Source organism: Crocuta crocuta, unplaced genomic scaffold (assembly GCF_008692635.1).
Source record: "Crocuta crocuta isolate KB4526 unplaced genomic scaffold, BGI_CrCroc_1.0 scaffold355, whole genome shotgun sequence".
In the NCBI taxonomy this organism is placed as follows: domain Eukaryota; kingdom Metazoa; phylum Chordata; class Mammalia; order Carnivora; family Hyaenidae; genus Crocuta; species Crocuta crocuta.
Window position 1 is genome coordinate 1,201,837 of NW_027527432.1, and position 21,509 is coordinate 1,223,345.

Consider the following 21,509-nt stretch of genomic DNA (forward strand, 5'->3'; position numbering starts at 1 on the left):
TTCCTCTCTCTCCGACCCTCCCCTGCTCATGCTGTCTCTTTCTCTCTCTCCTAGAAATAAATAAAACATTAAAATAAATAAATAAATAAATAAATAAATAAATAAATAAACCAAGTGCTGACTAAAAACACAGAGAGAGGTTTAGCTCCAAACCATCATATATACAAAAGTGGACACCTAAAATATATTTAATCCAAAAGGAGGCAATAAAGGAAGAACACAGAAACAAAACAACAAGCAAAAAAGGGAATAAATGGTAAAATGGCTGAACAAAATCAAATTACATCAATAGCTAATGGAATTTTAATGGATTAAACACTGCTGTAAAAGACATAAAATGTCAGAATGGATCAAATTAAAGAAGTAGGTGTATAAAGTACTTTCACCAAAAAAGTACATATGCTGGACCATTAAACAAGTCTCAATAACTTAAAATAATTGAATCATACAGAGTATGTTCTCTGATCACATTAAATTAAATGACAAATAAATGATGAAAAGCTTTCTGAAAATTTCCCGAAGTATTTGGAAATTAACAATGTGTTTCTACATAATCCATAGATTAGAAAATCGCAAAGAATATTAGAAAATATTTTAAACTGAATGATAAAGTACAATATATCAAAAATTGTGGGGTAAAGATGAAAGGAAATGTTATAACTATAAATGGTTCTTTTTTGAAAAAAAAAATGTTTTATCTTTGAAAGAAAGAAAATGTGAGTGGGGGAGAGGCAGAAAGAGAGCAAGACAGAGGGCCCAAAGCAGAATCGGTGCTAAGAACAAAGACCCCAGTTCAGGGTCTCAAACTCAGAAATCATGAAATCATAGGGGAGCCTGGGTGGTTCAGTCGGTTGGACAGCCGACCTCGGCTCAGGTCATGATCTCACGGTTCGTGAGTTTGAGCCCCACGTCGGACTCTGTGCTGACAGCTAGCTCAAAGTCTGGAGCCTGTTTCATATTCTGTGTCTCCCTCTCTCTCTGACCCTCCCCTGCTCATGCTGTCTCTCTCTCTCTCAGAAATAAATTTTAAAAAAAATTTTTTAATTTAAAAAAAAAAAAAAGAAAAGAAATCATGAGATCATGACCTGAACCAAACCCAGATGCTTAACCAACTGAGCCACTCAGGTGCTCCTTGGTGCCCTAAATATAAGTGGTTCTGATCAGAAAAGAAAAAAGATCTAAGAAAAAGACCTAAATTTGGTGTCTCAAGATTTCACCTTATGAAACTAGCTAATTCAGGGGTGCCTGGGTGGCTCACTTGGTTAAGTGTCCAACTTTGGCTCAAGTCATAATGTCATGCTCTATGAGTTTGACAGCTCAGAACCTGGAGCCTACTTCAGATACTATGTCTCCCTCTCTCTCAGCCCCTCCCTTACTTGTACTCTATCTCTCTCTCTAAAAAAATAAATAAACATTAAAAACAACAACAACAACGAAAAAGAAGTTAGCTAACACAAATGAANATAGTATAATCTATAATACTTATAATATTTTATAATAACAAATATAAGGGCAAAAAAATGAAATAGAAAACAAATAAATAAAAATTTTAAGTCAACAGTTGTTTCAGAGAAAAGGTCAGGGTCAATTGTTAAAGCCATAGTTGAACAAAAGAGGAAGAACATAATTATTACTATTTCTTGACAGATGCTTGCTTTATGATAAATTGTTCAACTAAATGTTTTGTGCATTTTTCTTCATTTGTTTTATAATAAAATGCTTCAAAAATACTAAAAAGATCTATCTATCTATCTATCATCTATCTACCTATCTAATAATTGTAATGGTACAAAACGTGAGAAGTCTTTGATAAATTGCCGGGTTTCAACAGCTATCAGCTCATGGTCATTGTTGTTGCATCTCTGCCCTCACCCACTCATTCCCTTCTCTCTGAGATTTATTTTTTGGGAAAACTAAGATATAATCTTCCATTTGTTTTAGGTACATAACATTCTAAAGTAAAAAAAGCAAGTTGCACAAAAATGTATATATTATGATGCTATTCTTTTTTTTTTACAAATAGTTTATTGTCAAATTAGTTTCCACATAACACTCAGTGCTCATCCCCACAAGTGTCCTCCTCCATGCCCATCCCCCCTCCCCCCCACATCCATCAGTCCTCAGTTTTTGTCAGCATTCAAGAGTCTCTCATGGTTTGCCTCTCTCCCTTTCCCCCACCATTTCCGCCCTTCTTCTCCCCCTTGTTCCTCCGTCAAGTTCCTCCTAATCCTCCTATACGTGCAAACATATGATATTTGTCCTTCTCTGCCTGACTTATTTCGCTCAGCATAACACCCTCAAGGTCCATCCATGTTGCTACATATGGCCAGATTTCATTCTTTCTCATTGCCATCGTATAGATAAACCACATCTTCTTGATCCATTCATCCGTTGATGGACACTTAGGCTCTTTCCATGTTTTAGCTATTGTTGAGAGTGCTGCTATGAACATTGGGGTACCTGTGCTCCTATGCGTATTATGATGCTATTCCTAAGGATATATTTGCTTACATATTTATTTGTAGTTTCTGGCTGCACGTATAGAAAGAATCCTGCAAACTGACACAATAGGATATAAGCATGTTTTGCCTTTCAAAATACATGTAGAAGATGGTTTTCTTGGATGATATAGTGCTTTAAAGTCTGTTTAGTGCCCCCAGATACACTTGTTGTATCCCCTTGATAGCCAACTCGGCCTATATTAACAATAGGAATGCTAACACTTCTACAGATGACCAGATCTTTGGCAGTAGTAAAAGGAGATATCTATATCTGGGAGCTGAAACACACACACACACACACACACACACACACACACACACACACACACACACCAGAAATAGTTTATTGTAGATAAATAAATAAGTAAATGGGTAAAAGTAAATGGGTAAAATGGGAAGGATAGAGACAAAAGGCTCAATATGAAAATTCAATGTGCTTTGATAACATACTATGGGTAGGCTCAGAACCAAGTGGGGACATAAAAAACATGGTCCTCTTTTGCTGTTTCTGCTACAGGAATGATGAGCATTCTCAGCAACCAAATAGTTGACATCACTCTGAAGGAACACCCGGATTTAATTTTATTATTTTATTTTGTAAAGGTTTATTTATTTATTTTGAGAGAGAAAGAACGCACGAGAGGGTGAAGGGCAAAAAGAGAAAGAGAGAATCCCCACAGGTGCCACGCTGTTGGCATGGAGCCAGATGTGGAGCTCGAACTTACAAACTGTGAGTAGCCGAAATCAAGAGTCAGACACTTAACTGACTGAGCCACTCAGGCACCCTAGGAGCACCCAGATTTTATGAAGGACCCCAGAGGACTCCTCCAGAGAAACTTGGACCACATCAATGTGAAACTCAGTTTCCATGGCAAGAAAAACAAGCAATTGCATTGACAAATTTTAGGGAAAAAGAATGAAATTGGCTATTACCCGCACTATCTTTTGCCACATACAAGACATGATCCAGCGTGTTCTGGGGCCTCTATTACAGAAGGAAGTTTGCTTACACTCCTTGTCCCAACAAGGTTGTTATTCAGGAGAATTGATGTGTTGTTGAGATTTACAACTTCTTGGGTGCCAATATATTTGAAGGGTTTGGATAAAGTCAGGTATTGGTTGATTGATATTCAAGTCCAGTAAAATGACATTGAACTTATATAAAATTCAGCTTCCTTGATTCATCAAGCCATGAATGTTAAAAAAGAAAAAAAAGGAGAGAAGGCGAGAGTAATTGGAAAGGATCTATTTCTCTAAAAAAGCAAACTGATGAATTAGATGCAGGATTTTTTTCAGCTGAAGAAATAAGATGCTAGATGATACCTGAGACCTATTCATAATACTTTTTATTAAACGCAATAAAATTATTGACCAAAGAAAGGCCTGATACATACTCTTTTTTTCTAGCTTTATTGATATATATTTGACATTTACTTGATAAAAATTTTAGGTGTGCCACNTATATATTCACATATATATATTCATATATATATATTCACATATATATATATAGCAAAATGACAAACACCTTAGCATCAGCTAACACCTATATCACGTCCCATAATTAATTTACCATTTCTTCTTGTGGTGAGAATATTTTAAAATCTACTTTTAATAATTATACCCACCGTGCTGTACATGAGATCCCTAGAACTTTTTCATTTTACACCTGGAAGTTTGTACCCTTTGACCAAGGTCAAAGTTTTCCCCATCTGCCCAAACCCCTGGTTACCAACATGTACTCTGTGTCTCTATGAGTTCAACTTTTTAAAATACCATATGTAACTGAGATAATACAGTAGAAATCCTATAGTAATTGTCTTCCTCTATTTGACTTATTTCATTTAGTATAATGCCATTAAGGTCAACCCATGTTGTAAATGGCAGGATGTCCTTCTTTCTCATGGTTAACTAATATCCCATTGCATAAAGATATATGGATTAGATATAAATACAGATATAGATAGATCTAGATAGATCTCCCATTGACAGTTCAATTGTTTCCATATTTTGGCTATTGTGAATAATGCTGTAATAAATATGGTGATGCATATATTTCTTCAAGATCCTGTTTTCACTTCCTTTGGGTATATTCCCAGAAGTGGACTTCCTGGATAATATGGTAATTCTATTCTTAATTTTTTGAGGAACCTGTTCTTGATTTCATGATGGCTGTATGAATTTGCATTCCTACCAACAGTGCACAAGAGTTCCCTTTTTCCACAACCTTTCCAACACTATTTTCTCTCATCATTTTGGTGATAGCTATTCTTTCTGTGAATCTAAGTTCATTAGGGATATTTCCCCTTAATTTTGTTTTCTGATACATATTCTTAAGGAGCCTACAGTGTATTGGGATGGGGAAGATAAAAAAATAATCTGATAAGAATCAGAACATGGCAAGGAAGGGAAGATGGCAACAGAGTAGGAGGACCCTAGGTTTGCTTTTTCTGATGAATTCAGCTAGATAACTAAATCACCCTAAATAGTCCCAGAAATTGACATGAAGACTGGCAGAATAAACTCCACAACTAAAGGAAGAGAGGAGGTCACATCAATGAAAGTAAGAGTTCAGAGACGTGGTTTGGGAGCAAAATAAATTGTACCTGATGCACAGTGGTGAAAGATGGACTAGCAATCAGGGTAGTACACAGGGAAAACAAATCCTCACAGTAACTGGCTTAGAAAGTAAGAGAAGCTGAATTTTGTGACTTCTGGAAAAAGAAAGCCTGGAGTTTTAAAGGTCAGTGGGGGGCATCTGGGTGGCTCATTTGGTTAAACATCCAAGTCTTGGTTTTGGCTCAGGTCATGACCTCATGTTTTGTGAGATTGAGCCCCACATTGCCTGCTTGATGTTGTCTGTTTCCCTCTCTCTCTGTACCCCTCTCACTTGCGCTGTCTATGTCTCTTTCCAAATAAATAAATAGACACAAATAATAAAGTTAGTTGGTGTGGCTGTGATAGAGCCCAGATGAATAAGCTGTTCTTGGAAGGATTGCAGGCAAAGAACTTAAGGACACACAGAATAAAAACAATGATCTGAAGAGTGCCTGGAGCATATAGTGGGGAGGTTATCCACCCATCCTGGAGTGTACCCCAGAGAGATAGCATTTACTAAGAGACCCTTCCAGAAAAAGGGAACTAGCAAGCATGATTTTCCTCCCCTCCCCTCCAGCATAAGCACAGGGCCATCTTCAAGAACAAGTGCAGCATAGACATTTGCTACGTCACTTGCTTACATCATGACCTGCCCCCTGCACAGTGGGACTGCCCATGTAGTCATACTTTCCTCAGTACCAGAATGGTGAGATCCCTTCCCAGGAAGACTAGCCAAAACTCCTGCCAACATCATGTCTCCCAGGGCAGGAGTTTTGCAGAGCTTTAGTTCTAATGCTGTTGGCAACCAATAAGCTGGAGCACACTTAGTTTAAACATGAGACATTCAGGCCAAGACAAAACACTGCCCACATAAGGCAAAGAAAGCCTCTACAAATAAATGGCCTAGAGGATAAAGTGGCCAGGACAAAACAGCAGAGGACATGCAGCACACACTGGTGACCCTTCAGGAAGTACCAGGCTCTGGGGAACAGGGGAAAACTCACTTCAGGGTGCTACAGGACCTCTTATTGATAAAGCCATTACCTTCAAGAACAGGAGATGTAGCTGAACTTCCTAACACAGAGAAACAGGTAGAGACAGACAAAATGAGAAGACAGAGAAATTTATCTCAAATGAAAGAAAAGGACAAAATAGAAGTCACATGCTTGATAGAAAATTTAAAGCAATGAATGTAAGAATACTCACTGGACTTGAGAAAAGAGTGGAAGACCTGAATGGGACACAGAACACAGAGATCAGGAATAACATAGCAGAGATAAAGCATACAATAAATGAAATGGGAAGCATGCATTGATGGAATAAACAGAAAGCTGAAAGAAGCAGGGGAACTAATTAGTGACCTAGAAGACAGAGGAATGGAAAGTAATTGGCTGAATAAAAGAGAGAAAAAAGAATTATGAAAACAAGCATAGAGTTAGAAAACATAATATCTTCATCAAATGTAGTAACATTCATATTATAGGAGTCCTCCCCAAAAAAAGAGTGAGAAAGAGGGGGTAGCAGAAAACTTATTTGAGGACATAATAGCTAAATACTTCCTAAATCGAGGGAAGGAAACAGATATCCAGATCCAGAAGGGATAGAGTGTGCCCATCAAAATCAACAAAAACAGACTTTTACTGAGTCAAATTCTAATTAAATTGGCAAGATATAATGATAAAGAAAAATCTTAAAAATCATAATATAAAAGAAGAAAATAACTTACAAAAGAAAACCCATAAGGCTAGCTACAGATCTCTCAACTGAAACATGATAAGCCAGGAAGTGGCATGGTATATTCAACATGCTGAATGGAAAAAATCTGGAGCCAAAAATACTCTATCCATAAAGGTTGTCACGAGAAAGAGTTTCTCAGACAAATAAAAGCTAAAGGAGTTTATGACCACTAAACCAGCCCTGAAAGAAATATTAAATGGGAATGTTCCCATGGAAAAGAGAAACAAAAAGTGATACTATAACATTTGAAAACGCAGTAAAAATGAATATTTCTATTAAAAAAAAACAGTCAAGGAACTTAAAAAAAGTATGTACTCTTTAAATGACCATCAACTTGGTGTGCCTGGGTGGCTCAGTCCGTTAAGCCTCCGACTTCAGCTCAGGTCATGATCTCATGGTCTGTGGGTTTGAGCCCCGTATCGAGCTCTGTGCTGACAGCTGAGAAACTGGAGCCTGTTTCATATTCTGTGTCTCCTTCTCGCTCTGCCCCTCCTCAGCTCCTGCTCTGTCTCTCTCTGTCTCAAAAATAAATAAACATTAAAAAAATAATTTTAAAATGACCATAAACTTAATATAGACTGTTATATGCAGAAGAGGTGCTATACAAACCTAATGGTGACCACAAATCACAAATACATATCATTCAATAATCACTTGGAATTTTAATAGACTAAATGCTCCAATAAAAAGACATAGGATGACAGAATGGATTTTAAAAAAGATCTGTTTATATGCTGCCTACAAGAAATTTATTTTATTTTTAAAATTTTGTAATGTTTATTTATTTTTGAGAGAGTGAGAGAGAGACAGAGCAGTGGAGGGGCAGAGAGAGAGGGAGACACAGAATCTGAAGTAGGCTCCAGGTTCTGAGCTGTCAGCACAGAATCTGATACGGGGCTCGAATCCACAGACCATGAGATTGTGACCTGAGCCAAAGTCAGACGCTTAACCGACTGAGCCACCCAGGAGCTCCAAGAAACTTATTTCATTATTTTTTCCAAGAAACTTATTTTAGACCTAAAGACACTTGCAGATTGAAAGTGAAGGGATGGAGAAACAACTATCATGCAAATGGATGTCAAAAGAAAGCCAAGGTAGCAATACTTATTTTGGATAAAATACACATTAAAACAAAGACTGTTTTAACAAAAAGACAAAGAACACTCTGTAAAAATAAAGGAGACAATCGATCAAAAATATACAACAAGTATAAATATTTGTATCCAACACAGAACTACGCAAATACATAAAACAGTTAATAACAAATGTAAAGGAACTAATTGTTAATAATAAACAATAGTAGGACCCTTAACACCCCATTTACATCAGTGGACAGATCATCCAAACAAAAAATCAAGAAAGAAAAAATGGCTTTGAATAATGCACTGGAGAAAATGGATTTAACTGATATATTCTGAACATCCCACTCCAAATACACATTCCTTTTAAGTGCATATGGGATATTCTCCAGAACATATGACAAAGTCACAAAACAGGCTTCAACAAGTACAAAATGATTGAAGTCATATGATGCACATTTTCTGACCACAATGCTAAAAATCAACCACAAGAAGATTCTGGAAAGAGCACAAATACATGAGATTAAGTAACATGTTACTAAAAACTGAATGGTTAACCAGGAAATCAAAGAAGAAATTTAAAAGTACATAGAAACAAATGAAAATGTAAATACAATAATCCAAAACCTCTAGAATGCGGTAAGAGCAATTCTAAGAGGGAAGTTTATAGAAATATAGGCCTTCTTGAGAAGCAAGAAAAATCTCAAATAAGACCTAACCTTACATCTAAAAGGGCTAGAAAAAGAACAACAAATGAAGCCTACAAGCAGAAGAAGGAAGGAAATCATAATGATTAGAGCAGAAATAAATACAAATGATATGGAAACCAAATCAAACAAAACAAAACAAAACAAAAATCCACAATAGAACAAATCGATGAAACCAGGAGCTGGTTCTTTGAAAATACCATTCATAAAACTTTGAAAATAACATTCATAAACTTCTAGGCAGACTTATCAAAAAGAAAGACTCAAAATCACAAATGAAACAGAAGAAATAACAACAAATATCACAGAAATACAGACAATTCTAAGACAATATTATGGAAACCAATATATAGCAACAAACTGGACAACCTGAAGAAGTGGATAAATTATTAGAAACATACAAACTACCAAAAATAAATAAAAAACATAAGAAAAAATTTGAGCAGACCAATAACCAACACTGAAATTGAAATAGTAATAAAAAAAATTCTCAAGAAACAAAAGCCTGGGACCAGATGGCTTTACAGGAGCATTCTAACAAACATTTTAAAATGAGTTAATACCCAACATAAGTCAGTCAGAGAAAGACAAATACCATATGATTTCACTCACTTGAGGAATTTAACAAACAAAACAAATGAGCAAAGGGGAAAAAGAGAGAGACAAAGACAAACCAAGAAACAGACACTTAACCATAAAGAACAACAAACTGATGGTTACCAGAATGCAGGTGAGTGGAGAATGGGTAAAAGATGATGTGAATTAAGGAGTGCACTAGTTGTGATAAGTACTGAGTGCTGTGTGAAAGTATTGAATCACTATATTATATACCTGAAACTAATATTTCATTATATGTTAACTAACTGGAATTTAAAAACAAACCTTAAAAATTAAAGACTTAATACCTATTCTTCTCAGAATATTCCAAACTATAGAAAAGGAGGGAAAACGTCCAAATACACAAACAAACAAAGACACAATTTAAAAAGACAACAGGCCAATATCCCTGATGAACATAGAGCAAAGATCCTCAACAAATTACTAGAAAACTGAATCCAACAATACATGGTTCTTCACCATGATTAAGTGGGATTTATTCCCAAACTGCCAAGTGTGGTTCAATATTTGCAAATCAGTCATTGTGATACATCACATCAATAAGAGAAAGAATAACCATATGATCATTTCAATATTTACAGAAAAAACATTTGATAAAATACACCATTTATTCATGATCAACACCATCAAGAAAGTAGGTTGAGGGAAAATAACATAATAAAGGCCATATATGAAAAACCTATAGCTAATAACATCTTCAGTGGGGAACAAGACAAGGAAGTCCACTTTCATCACCTTTATTCAACATAGTACTGGAAGTCCTAACCACAGTAATTGGACAACAAAAAGAATAAAAGGCATCCAAATCAATAGGATACTAGTGAAACTTTTATTATTTGCAGATGACATAATACTATATGTAAAAAGATGGAAAGATTCCACCAAAACGGCTAGAACTGATAAGCAAATTCAATAAAGTTGTTGGATACAAAATCAATGTGTAGAACTCTCTTACATTTCTATACACTAATAATGAAGCAGAATAAAGAGAAATTAAGAAAATAATCTCACTTACAATAGCACCTAATTGCCATTGGATATAATAGTATAGAACAGGATACCTAAGAATAAATCTAACCAAAGAGGTGAAATATTTGTACCCTGAAAACTATAAAACACTGATGAAAGAAATTGAAGATGACACAAAGAAATGGAAAAACATTCCGTGCTCATGGGTTAGAAGAACAAATATCGTTAAAATGTCTAAATTACCCAAAGCAATCTACAGATTCAATACAATCCCTATCAAAATACCAACAATATTTTTCACAGAAATAGAACAATTCTAAAATATATGTGGAACCACAAAAGACCCTGAATAACCAAAGCAAACTTGAAAAAAAAAAGAAAAGAAACAAAGTTGGAGGTGTCACAATTGCAGACTTCAAATATGACAAACCTGTAACAATCCAAACAGTATGGTATTGGCACAAAAATAGACACATAGATCAATAGAACAGAATATAAAGCCCAGAAATAAACCGACAACCATATGGTCAATTAGTCTTTGACAAAGCAGAAAGGAATATCCAATGGGAAATAGACAGTCTCTTCAACAAGTGGTACTGGGAAAACTGGACAGATACATGTAGAAGATTGAAACTGGATAATTTTCTTGCACTATACACAGCAATAAACTAAAAATGGATTAAAGACCTAAATGTGAGACCTGAGACCATAAAAATTCTACAAGAGAGCACAGGCAGTGATGGTTCTAACATTGCCCATTGCCACATTTTTCTAGACATGTCTCCTGAAGCAAGGGAAGTCAAAGTATAAATAAATTACTGGGATCACATCAAAATAATAAGCTTCTGCATGGAGGAGGAAGCAGTCAACAAAACTAAAAGGCAACCTATGGAATGAGAGAAGATTTTTGCAAATTACATGTCTGATAAAGGGTTAGTAATTCAAAATATATAAAGAACTTATAAAACTCAAAATTCAAAAAAAAAAAAAAGAATAATCCAAACAAAAATGGGAATAAAACGGGCGCCTGGGTGACTCAGTTGGTTAAACGTCCGACTTCAGCTCAGGTCATGATCTCGTCTCATGGGTTCAAGCCCCCCATCTGGCTCTGTGCTGACAGCTAAGAGCTTGGAACCTGCTTTGTATACCGTGTCTCCCTCTCTCTGCCCCTCCCCTCCCCTCCTGTCTCTCTCTCTCTCTCTCTCTCTCTAAAAAATAAACATTAAAAAAATTTTTAATGGGAGGAAGACGTGAATAGACATCTCTCCAAAGAAGACATACAGATGGCCAACAGACACATAAAAAGATGTTCAAAATCACTCATCATCAGGTAAATGCAAATTAAAGCCACAATGAGATATCATCTCACACCTGTTAGAATGGCTAAAATTAACACTACAAGAAATAATAGGTGTTGAGGAGACTGTGGAGAAAAAGGACTTGCACTATTGGCAGGAATGCAAACTAGTACAACCACTGTGGAAAACAGTATGGAGGTTTCCCAAAAAGTTAAAAATAGAACTACCTTATGTAGTTTATGCTACTGGATGTTTACCAAAGAATGCAAAAACACTAATTTAAAGGGATACATGCACCCTGCTTATGGAAACATTGTTTACAATAGTCAAACTATGGAAGCAACGGAAGTGACCATCAATTGTCGAATGGATAAAGAAGACATGGTATATCTTAATACAATAGAATTTTAGCAGCCACAAAAAAAAAATGAAAACTTGCCATTTACAATGATATGGATAGAGCTAGAGAACATAGTGCTACGTGAAATAGAGAAAGACACATACAATATGATTTCACTCATATGTGGAATTTAATAAACAAAACAAAAAAGCAAAGAGGGGAAATCAGACAAAAGAAGGAGCAATAAACCAAGAAGCAGATTCTAAATTGTAGAGAACAAACTTATGGTTACCATAGTGGAGGGGCGTGGGAGGCTGGGTTAAATAGGTGATGGAGTTAAATAGGTTAAATAAGTATTGGAGTACACTTGTAATGAGCACAGTGAAGTATGTAAGTGTTGAATTGCTAAATTCTATACCTGAAACTAATATAACTCTGTATGTTAAGTAACTGGAAGCTTAAAAAGTCTTGGGTATGCCTGAGTGGATCACTTGGTTAATGTACAACTCTTGATTTCAGATCAGGTCATGATTCCAGGGTTATGGGATTGAGCCCTACATTGGGCTCCAAACTGAGTGTGGAGTCTGCTTAAGATTCTCTTTCTCTCCTTTTGCCCCTGCTCCCTCTTATGAAGTATCACACTGAACTCTTTCAGTCTGGTAAATATTTCATATTCACAGGCTTTACATACTTTACTGTATCTAAATATAACTGTTACATCTAAATGTTGTCATTGTAACATAGATATCTATGGATTGGTGTATATCTGCAGAATACTTCACCTGTCTCAAAGGAAAAGTACTACCTACTGCAATGCTACTTTTGTGAGCTTCTGATTTTGTTTCGATTGGATGCTTTCCATGCTTCAAAATTCTGAACTCCTATCGTCTTTTGAAATAATGCCATACTAATTTAAATGGTGGCGTAAATTAAAATACTTCTTAGGTGATTGGATGAAATTAACCTCAAAGTGTCACACGTTAAAAAGAAAACATAATGATTTATCTTGAAGTAATCAAAGAAGTCTAATACACAATTGGAATGGAGCTGTTGCAATGAGACTAAAATAAATGACTCTAGATTGTTCTTAAAAAAAAAAAACAGAATAGTACAGTATCAATAGTAACAGTAAGGAGTAGAGGTATTGGGGTCAGACAAATTTGAAACTAAGTACTGACATTGCAGCTTCCTAATAGGGTGACCCCAGACAATTGATTTAGTCCTTTAATCCTTCATCTCTAAACATTGGAAGGAAGTAAAGAGGAAATGAAATAATGTATGTGAAGATGATGTACCCACATAGCCAAACTGCTCTGTGATTATCTACTCTCCCTAGCTCACTCTTTTGCTTGCCTCTCACACCACATTCATCTAGCCACAGGCCTATGGATGAAGGATACACTTCAATACAAAGAGGGAGAGGTTTGGGCATATTAAAACAAACATCTCTCCCTCTGCCCTAAAAGTACATGAATTATTGTTATAAGGTAGCATTTCTGTAATTTCCCCTAAAACCACATCTTATTTACTATGGTTCCAAATCTCTGTAAGCTCCATTCAGTTTTCTTTCTTTTTTTTAATTTAATATGAAACTTTATTTTTTACTTTCTTTTTTATTTTTTTTGTTTTTCTTTTTTTTTTAATTTCACCTATTTCTTTTTTTTATTTTACAAATAGTTTATTGTCAGACTGGTTTCCATATAACACCCAGTGCTCATCCCCACAAGTGCCCTCCTCCATGCTCATCACCCCCTTCCCCTCTCCCTCTCCCCAACTATTTTCCCCTTCTCCTTCCCCATAGTCCTCTGTTAAGGACCCTCTAATCCACCTATATGTGAAGACATATGGTACCTGTCCTTCTCTGCCTGACTTATTTCGCTCAGCATAACACCCTCAAGGTCCATCCATGTTGCTACACATGGCCAGATTTCATTCTCTCTCATTACTATACAGCATTCCATTGTATAGATAAACCACATCTTCTTGAACCACTCGTCAGTTGATGGACACTTAGGCCCTTTTCATGATTTGGCTATTGTTGAGAGTGCTGCTATGAACATTGGGGTACATGTGCTCCTATGCATCAGCACTCCTGTATCCCTTGTGTAAATTCCTAGCAGGCTATTGCTGGGTCATAGGGGAGTTCTATTGTTAATGTTTTTAGGAACCTACACACTGTTTTCCAGAGGGGCTGTACCAGTTTACATTCCCACCAACAGTGTAGGAGGGCACCCATTTCTCCACATCCTCACCAGCATCTACAGTCTCCTGACTTGTTCATTTTCACCACTCTGACCGGCGTGAGATAGTATCTCAGTGTGGTTTTGATCTGTATTTCCCTGATGATGAGGGACACTGAGCATCCATCTGGATGTCCTCTTTGGAGAAGTGTCTGTTCATGTCTTCTGCCCATTTTTTCACTGGATTATTTGATTTTTGGGTTGGAGTTTGGTGAGTTCCTTACAGATTTTGGATACTAGTCATTTATCCAACATGTCATTTGCAACCATCTTTTCCCATTCCGTCAGTTGCCTATTAGTTTTATGGATTGTTTCCTTTGCATGCAGAAGCTTTTTATCTTGATGAGGTCCCAATAGTTCATTTTTGCTCTTGATTCTCTTGCCTTTTGGGATTAGTCAAGTAAGAAATTGCTGCTGTTGAGATCAAGGAGGCTGTTTCCTGCTTTCTCCTCTAGGGTTTTGATAGTTTCCTGAAAGGAAAGTGTATTCTTTAATGATAGTTTGTGTGTGTGTGTTTGTATTTGTATGACTTGATTAACTTTAGATATTCTATATCTTAATGTTTCCACTGTTTAACCTGGCTTTATCTGAGTTATGTTAATGTCTCTCATTTATAGTTTCTATATCTCCTAGAATCTCTTTAACCTGATTTTTAAAGTCTCTTTTTATTAGTTGCATAGAAAATAATGTTTATATATTCATGGGCAAATGTAATCTTTTTATAAAATATATTTCTCTTTCTTATTTAATATTATTTTCATTAGATTGCATATCTTTTCTGAAATCAAAATTATAATCCTGCATTTCTTTAAATTAATAGACTTTATTTTTTATAGCAGTTTTAGGTTTACACAATTGAGCAGGGCACAGAGCAAACCCTTTCTCCTTGTCAACATAGTTTTTCCTATTATTAACATATTTCCTTAGTGTGATACATTTGTTACCATTGATCAACCAATATGAGTACATTATTATTAAATAAAAACCATAGTTTACATCAAGATTAACTCTGAGTTGTACCATTTATCAATTATGACAAATGTATAATGCTGTGTATCCACCATTTCAGTAATATACAGAATTGTTCCACTGCCCTAAAAGTCTCCTGTGCTCCACCTATTTATTCCTCCCTCCCCTTAGCCCCTAAGAACCACTGCTCTTTTTACTGTCTTCATAGTTTTACCCTTTCCAGAATGTCAAATGATTGAAATTCATACAGTATGTAGCCATTTCAGAGAGACTTCTTTCATTTATTCAGTATACTTTTGACGTGCAACTTCAAATATTTTTATTCCATTATACTTTCCTTGGATTATGTTTTTTATTGAAGTATAATTGACATGCAATATTAATTAGTTTCAGGTGTACAGAATAGTGAATCAACAGTTCCATACAGTACTCAACACTATAAGTATTGTCACCATCTGTCACTATACAACTTTAATAGTATTGACTATGTTTCTAGTGCTGTACTTTTCATCTATTTTATTATAGTTTTAAATATTTGCTTAGTTTCATTGTTTTAGTGCTCTTAGCAGAGGAGTCCCATATTACATTTGTTGAGCTCTCTTATATGTCTTCTATCTGTGTACCTTTTTCTCCTGCCCTTTTTATCTTTTCTCTATTAGTATTTGATAATTTTATTCTTCTCTTTTTTGTTTTCTCTTCCTCTTATGGTGGTAATAATGGTGTTTAACACCCTTAGGGTGTTTTTCATGTTAAATGCTTTGGAAATATTAGGCTAGAGCTTTTGTCTCTAGTTTTGATTTTTCCAGAAGGAAACTATGAGGAGAGGTGATGTAGTTTATTTGGAAGGTGGAGGAAACACAAGGGGGTGGCGGTGATGGAAGTGAGACAAGGAAGGAAACACAGTAAAATGAATACATTATCAAGAAAGTGATCTTTCTAGGTAACTAGAGCATATCCCCCCTGGGGAACTCAAGACACTAAAGCAAAGATTCTGTCCAGAATGATTCCACCTAAAGGATGTTAGAGCATGCTCATGTTGGCAGCATATACCCTAAGAATTGAATCAATAAGTAGAAAATTAACATGGCCCTGGCACAAGGATGACACACCAATTCCATAAACGAGTGTTTGAACTAGGTATTTTTAAATCCCTGGTATTGATTGAGGATTACTCCAGGAGAGTTTTATTCTAAAGCATTTCACCATTTCTGAAAGTAGAGAAGCAGAGCTCTACCCACCAGAAAATGTCCTTGGCAGTGATAAGGAGATACTGAAAGTGAGTTAGGCAGAGGCCAAACATAACAGGGAGGTGGCACTCACAGTATGACATTTTTCACCACATTTTTGACATTTGACATTTTATATTTCTTTTTGTCACTTTTTTCTGGTAGGTTTTTTATTTGTTGGCATATTATTCAGTTAATAAAAACACGTTCCCAAGTCTTGGCTTTGATTTGAATATTTTTATTCTATTAAGACAACCTGTGTGAGAGCAGCAATTGTCCAGGTCGCTCTCAACTTCATGGTTGAAGGCATACTCTTAAAAATAACTGTGTAACGGGGTGCCTGGGTGGCTTAGTCGGTTAAGCGTCCGACTTTCGCTTAGGTCATGATCTCGCGGTTCGTGGGTTCGAGCCCCACGTCGGGCTCTGTGCTGACAGCTCAGAGCCTGGAGCCTGTTTCAGTCTGTGACTCCCTCTCTCTCTGACCCTCCCCTGCTTATGCTGTCTCTCTCTCTCTCTCTCTCCTAGAAATAAATAAAACATTAAAAAAATTAAAAAAAATAACTGTGTATCAATTTCTATGTTCCTCAGGATTAACTATGGTTCCAGATACTTCTAATTTTTGTCTCTATGTGATCAGAGTTCTACATCACTGTATTTTCCTTTTGTAGTAGTCTTTAAGGTCTCCCTATGTCATACTGATTTTTCCAATCTCTGAACCATCTTTTTCCTGTGATCTGGCTCACTTTATGTTTTGTTACCACAAATTATTCTTTGGGGTAGACTTTTGTCCTTTGGAAAGGAAATGTTTATTCTTTCTGGGATCTTAAGTGATTTGGTCTGTTTCAGAACTGCTTCCCATTTAATATTTCCCCATAAAATTCATGCTTATTTGCAATGAAAAACCTGTGAGAACATCTCTGAATAATACTAGTTTATCTCAGACTTGCTCATCAGTTTATTGCTTAGTTTGTAGTCTTCTTATGGTGGGGGTGGTGATGGTTTTTGTGATTTTGTGTTCTTGGGGTCATTCTACACTTCAATTTTCTGTGCCATTACTGAGCAACAACTGGTCCCATGTATGGCCTTTGACTCTTTTGTGTTTGGTCATGCCTTTCTTTATTCTGGATTTCATAAAGATTCCTTGTCGCCTAGTTTGATTTAAAGTGTTGCGCCTGGGTGGCTTAGTCGGTTAAGCGTTTGACTTTCGCTTAGGTCATGATCTCACAGTTCGTGGGTTCGAGCCCCGCGTCGGGCTCTGTGCTGACTGCCAGCTCAGAGCCTGGAGCCTGTTTCAGTCTGTGACTCCCTCTCTCTCTGACCCTCCCTTGCTCACGCTGTCTCTCTCTCTCTCTCTGTCTCTCTCTCTCCTAGAAATAAATAAAACATTTAAAAAATTTAAAAAAAATAAAATGTTGCATATTTTCTACACTCCTACCTCTCACCTTTGCTATCTAAGCTGCTTTGTTTGGTTTTCATGAATGTAGTTGGGGATATCAAAAGCACAGACAGAAACCCTATAATGTTACCACACTCTTGTTGCCAGCATTTCTCTATTTATTCTAGGATCTATTTTGGTAAGATTTTTTTCAAGTAAGTGTAAATTAAATAAATAAAATTATACCTCAATTATCACAGAATTAAGACAAATTTGTTTATAATATCCTTCTACAGTATTTGTAGTAAATCCTCATGTTTTATTTCTAAATATTGTGTAGTGTCTTTTTATTCTTATTGAAATCTCACTAGAGATGTCATTATTTTTTGTTTGTATTTTCAAATTATCAACTTTGGACTTGCTAGTAATTAACTTTTTTTGTTTGTTTCCTTTTCATTTATTTATTTAATTTTTTACTGAGGTCTTCTTAGTTTAATTTAATATTTGCTATTTAAGAGGAAGAAAATATGTTTTCAGTAATGTCAGTGACCTGTATTTTTACTAAATTTCTTAGAATATTAAAGTCAGGATTTTATTTTATGTATTATTCTTCTATTTAAATTCAAGTTAGTTAACATACAGTATAGTCTTGGCTTCAGGAGTAAAACCCAGCGATTAATCTCTTACATATCACACTCAGTGCTCATCCCAAAAAGTGGCCTCCTTATGCTCATCACCCATTGTGATTATAGAGTAACTAATAATTACCTTTATTTGATGTTCGTTTTCTACTTCTTTGAGATCTGCTATAATAATTCATTATTCTTGCCTTCTATTTTTTAATTTGATTTTCTTTCTCCCCCTTCGTGTAAAGTACATTTAGCTAGTAAATTTTCAATTTTTTTTCTTTTCAAATATATGTATTTATGGCTACAACTTTTGTCCTACTAATTTTTAGCTGTATCTCACAAGTTTGATATTCAGATTTTCTTATTTCACTTCAAATATTTTAAAATCCTTATTTCTTCTGTGATCCATGAGCTAATATCCATAAAATTAGTAATTTTGTATTTATCTTTTGTCACTGATTTCTAAATTAATTGCCTTTTATTTAAGAAACATGTTTTGTATTTCATTCTTCTGAAATTTATTGAGATGGGCTTTAAGACAATATTACATTTGTAAATATTTTACAAGATCATGCAAAGAACACGTAATCTGTATTTACTAAGTGAAATATTCAATTAATGCACATAAGCTCAAATTTTCTACAACCTCACTGGTATTTTGTCTGTTTGCTTGCTTGTTTGATTTTACAAATAAGTATTTCCAAGAGTCTTTTTTTAGTGATTGGAAAATTTTTCATTCTCTAGTATCCGTTTGATCCCAAGTAATAATCTTGCCTTAAAGTTTATTAAAGTCCAGCCTATTTTGTAAGATTAAAGTATAGCTATATCATATTCCTTTTGGGGTACCGTTTCAGATATATCTTTCTTCATTCTTTATTTTTAATCTTTCTGCAAACACATCATACTTGAAATTTCTTTTTTGTAGTAAAAATATTCAATATCATAAAAATAAATCTAGTAAATCTGAGAATCACTATCTTTTAAGTGGATTATTTATTCTAGCCATATATAATGAAATTTTTAATATTTAAATTTTAACCATATGGAATTGCCCTTTTTATGTAGTCGCATTAAAGATAGCCCTATTAGTATTATTTTGAATGCTTTTTCAAAGAAATATGGCAAGGAAAGAAAGTAAAGACAAAAATATTCTTTTTAAGTATTGTAATATATACATAGAAACTTGAGTAAACTGAAGCATATGTTAGAAATTATTTTTAACAGTTTACCAAGGTACCTACCTACCTACTTAATACACGTTCTAATTAAAGCTATTTAAATCATCAAGAAAAATATAAACACGCAAAGAGAATAATCTTCACATTAGACACTCAACTAACAAAATACATTTGAGTAACTGTAAGGACTCTGTAGGATCTTAATGAAGATAATCATAAAATATCATTGAATGAGAAAGCTTGAATTAAAATAGAGAGAATACATACATCTGGATGGAAAAACACATTGAAACTATGTCAAATTTCATAGGTTGTATTTACTATTTACTATGTCTAAATAGATGAGCAAGCACTAGAGTGTTAAGGTACTTCATAACATTTCTGCTTTCATCCATGATATATGACACACTCTACAATAAGTTGTAGCACATATTAGACAGCATAGTAATTTAAGAAAGAGAAGGAAGTTCTACTTTTAATTTGGTGCACTTGCAAGCCCTTACTGAGGCATTAATATTGGAGTTTTCATATATTTGTGTTTTAATACTTTGCTATGATTTTGACATTTATTGTAACAAAACATAAGAAGAAAGGTAAAGGAGAAAATGCTTACAGGCACAAAGGGAAAAAAATGTTCTTTTTGGAGAATGAATTCAAGTTTCAAATTTTACCTTCTGTTGGTTTTAATTAACTGACATGCACGGGATAGATATATATTATTTATGGGACACCTTGGTGGCTCAGTAGGTTAAGTGACCCCATTCTTTGTTTAGGCTCAGGTTATGATGTTGGGGTTTCATAGGTTCAAGCCCCACAACATGCTCTGTGTTGGCAGTGCAAAACCTTCTTGGGATTCTCTCTATCCTTCTCTCTTTCTCTGCTCAGAGAGTCACTGCAGTTTCCTCCCTCAATAATGCTTGGACTTAACCGGTGTTGAACCCCCTTAATGGCATGGGGGAGGGCTACCCTCAAAGCCAACACTTCACCATCTCCTCACAGAGCCCTCTGACTGGCCCAAGGCCCCAGCGAGTGCTCCAGTGCCAGTGAGCTCCCAAATCTTGCATCCTCCCTTTAACCACTGCCATAAGGACCAGTACCCCTCGCAGATGCGCCAGAACTATCAGCAGGCCTTGCGGCTGCATCAATGGCCAGAACAACCTGGAGTTATATGCCTCTTATGTCTTTTTGTCCATGTCTTACTACTTTGGCATTGATGATATGGCTTTGAAGAACTTTGCCAAATATTTTCCTCACCAGTCTCATGAGGAGAGGGAACATGCTGAGAAGTTGATGAATCTTCAGAACAAACCAGGTGATGGAATCTTCCTCCAGGATATCACGAAACCAGACCGTGATGACTGGGAGAACAGGCTGAATGCAATGGAGTGTGTGTTACACTTGGAAAAGAGTGTGAATCAGTCACTACTGGAAGTGTAAAAACTGGCCACTGATAAAAATGACCCCGTTTATGTGACTTCATTTAGACTTATTATCTGAATAAAAGGTGAAATCCATCAAAGAATTGGGTGACAAGGTAATCAACCTGCACAAGATGGGGGCTCCTGAATCTGGCATGGCAGACTACCTCTTTGACAAGAATACCTTGGGAAACAGTGATAATGAGAGTTAAGCCTTAGGCTGTATTCCCATAGCCAGAAGGGTGACTCCCCTGGTCATCGAAGTAGTGCATGGATGTTGGGGTTACCGTTTCCTTTTCTATAAGTTGTACCAAACATCTACTTAACTTCTTTATTTGTAGTATTCCTTCAAATAAAGCAATTTGGTACCCAAAAAAACCAACCAACCAACCAACCAACAAACAAACAAACATAAATAAATAAATGCACTTAAAAAAAAGGAAATACGTTATTTAATCTTCGTTTTAGCTCATGTAGATTGTTATTCTTAACAAATTTCCCTATTATCTTTCTTATATTCCACTCCATAATCAATCTCTCCTCCATGTAAAATCCAGTGTGATATTTTAAAGCTCAATAAAAAGAAATCACACCATTCCCTATGTGATTCCTATCATTCTTTATGAC

General features: G+C 35.5%; 2 pseudogenes; both read left to right on the forward strand.

Annotated features, from left to right (window-relative positions):
- Positions 1–6,040: 6,040 nt before the first annotated feature.
- On the forward strand, positions 6,041–21,094 carry LOC144227567 (ferritin heavy chain pseudogene; annotated as a pseudogene).
- On the forward strand, positions 16,084–16,201 carry LOC144227600 (U6 spliceosomal RNA; annotated as a pseudogene).
- Positions 21,095–21,509: the final 415 nt, after the last annotated feature.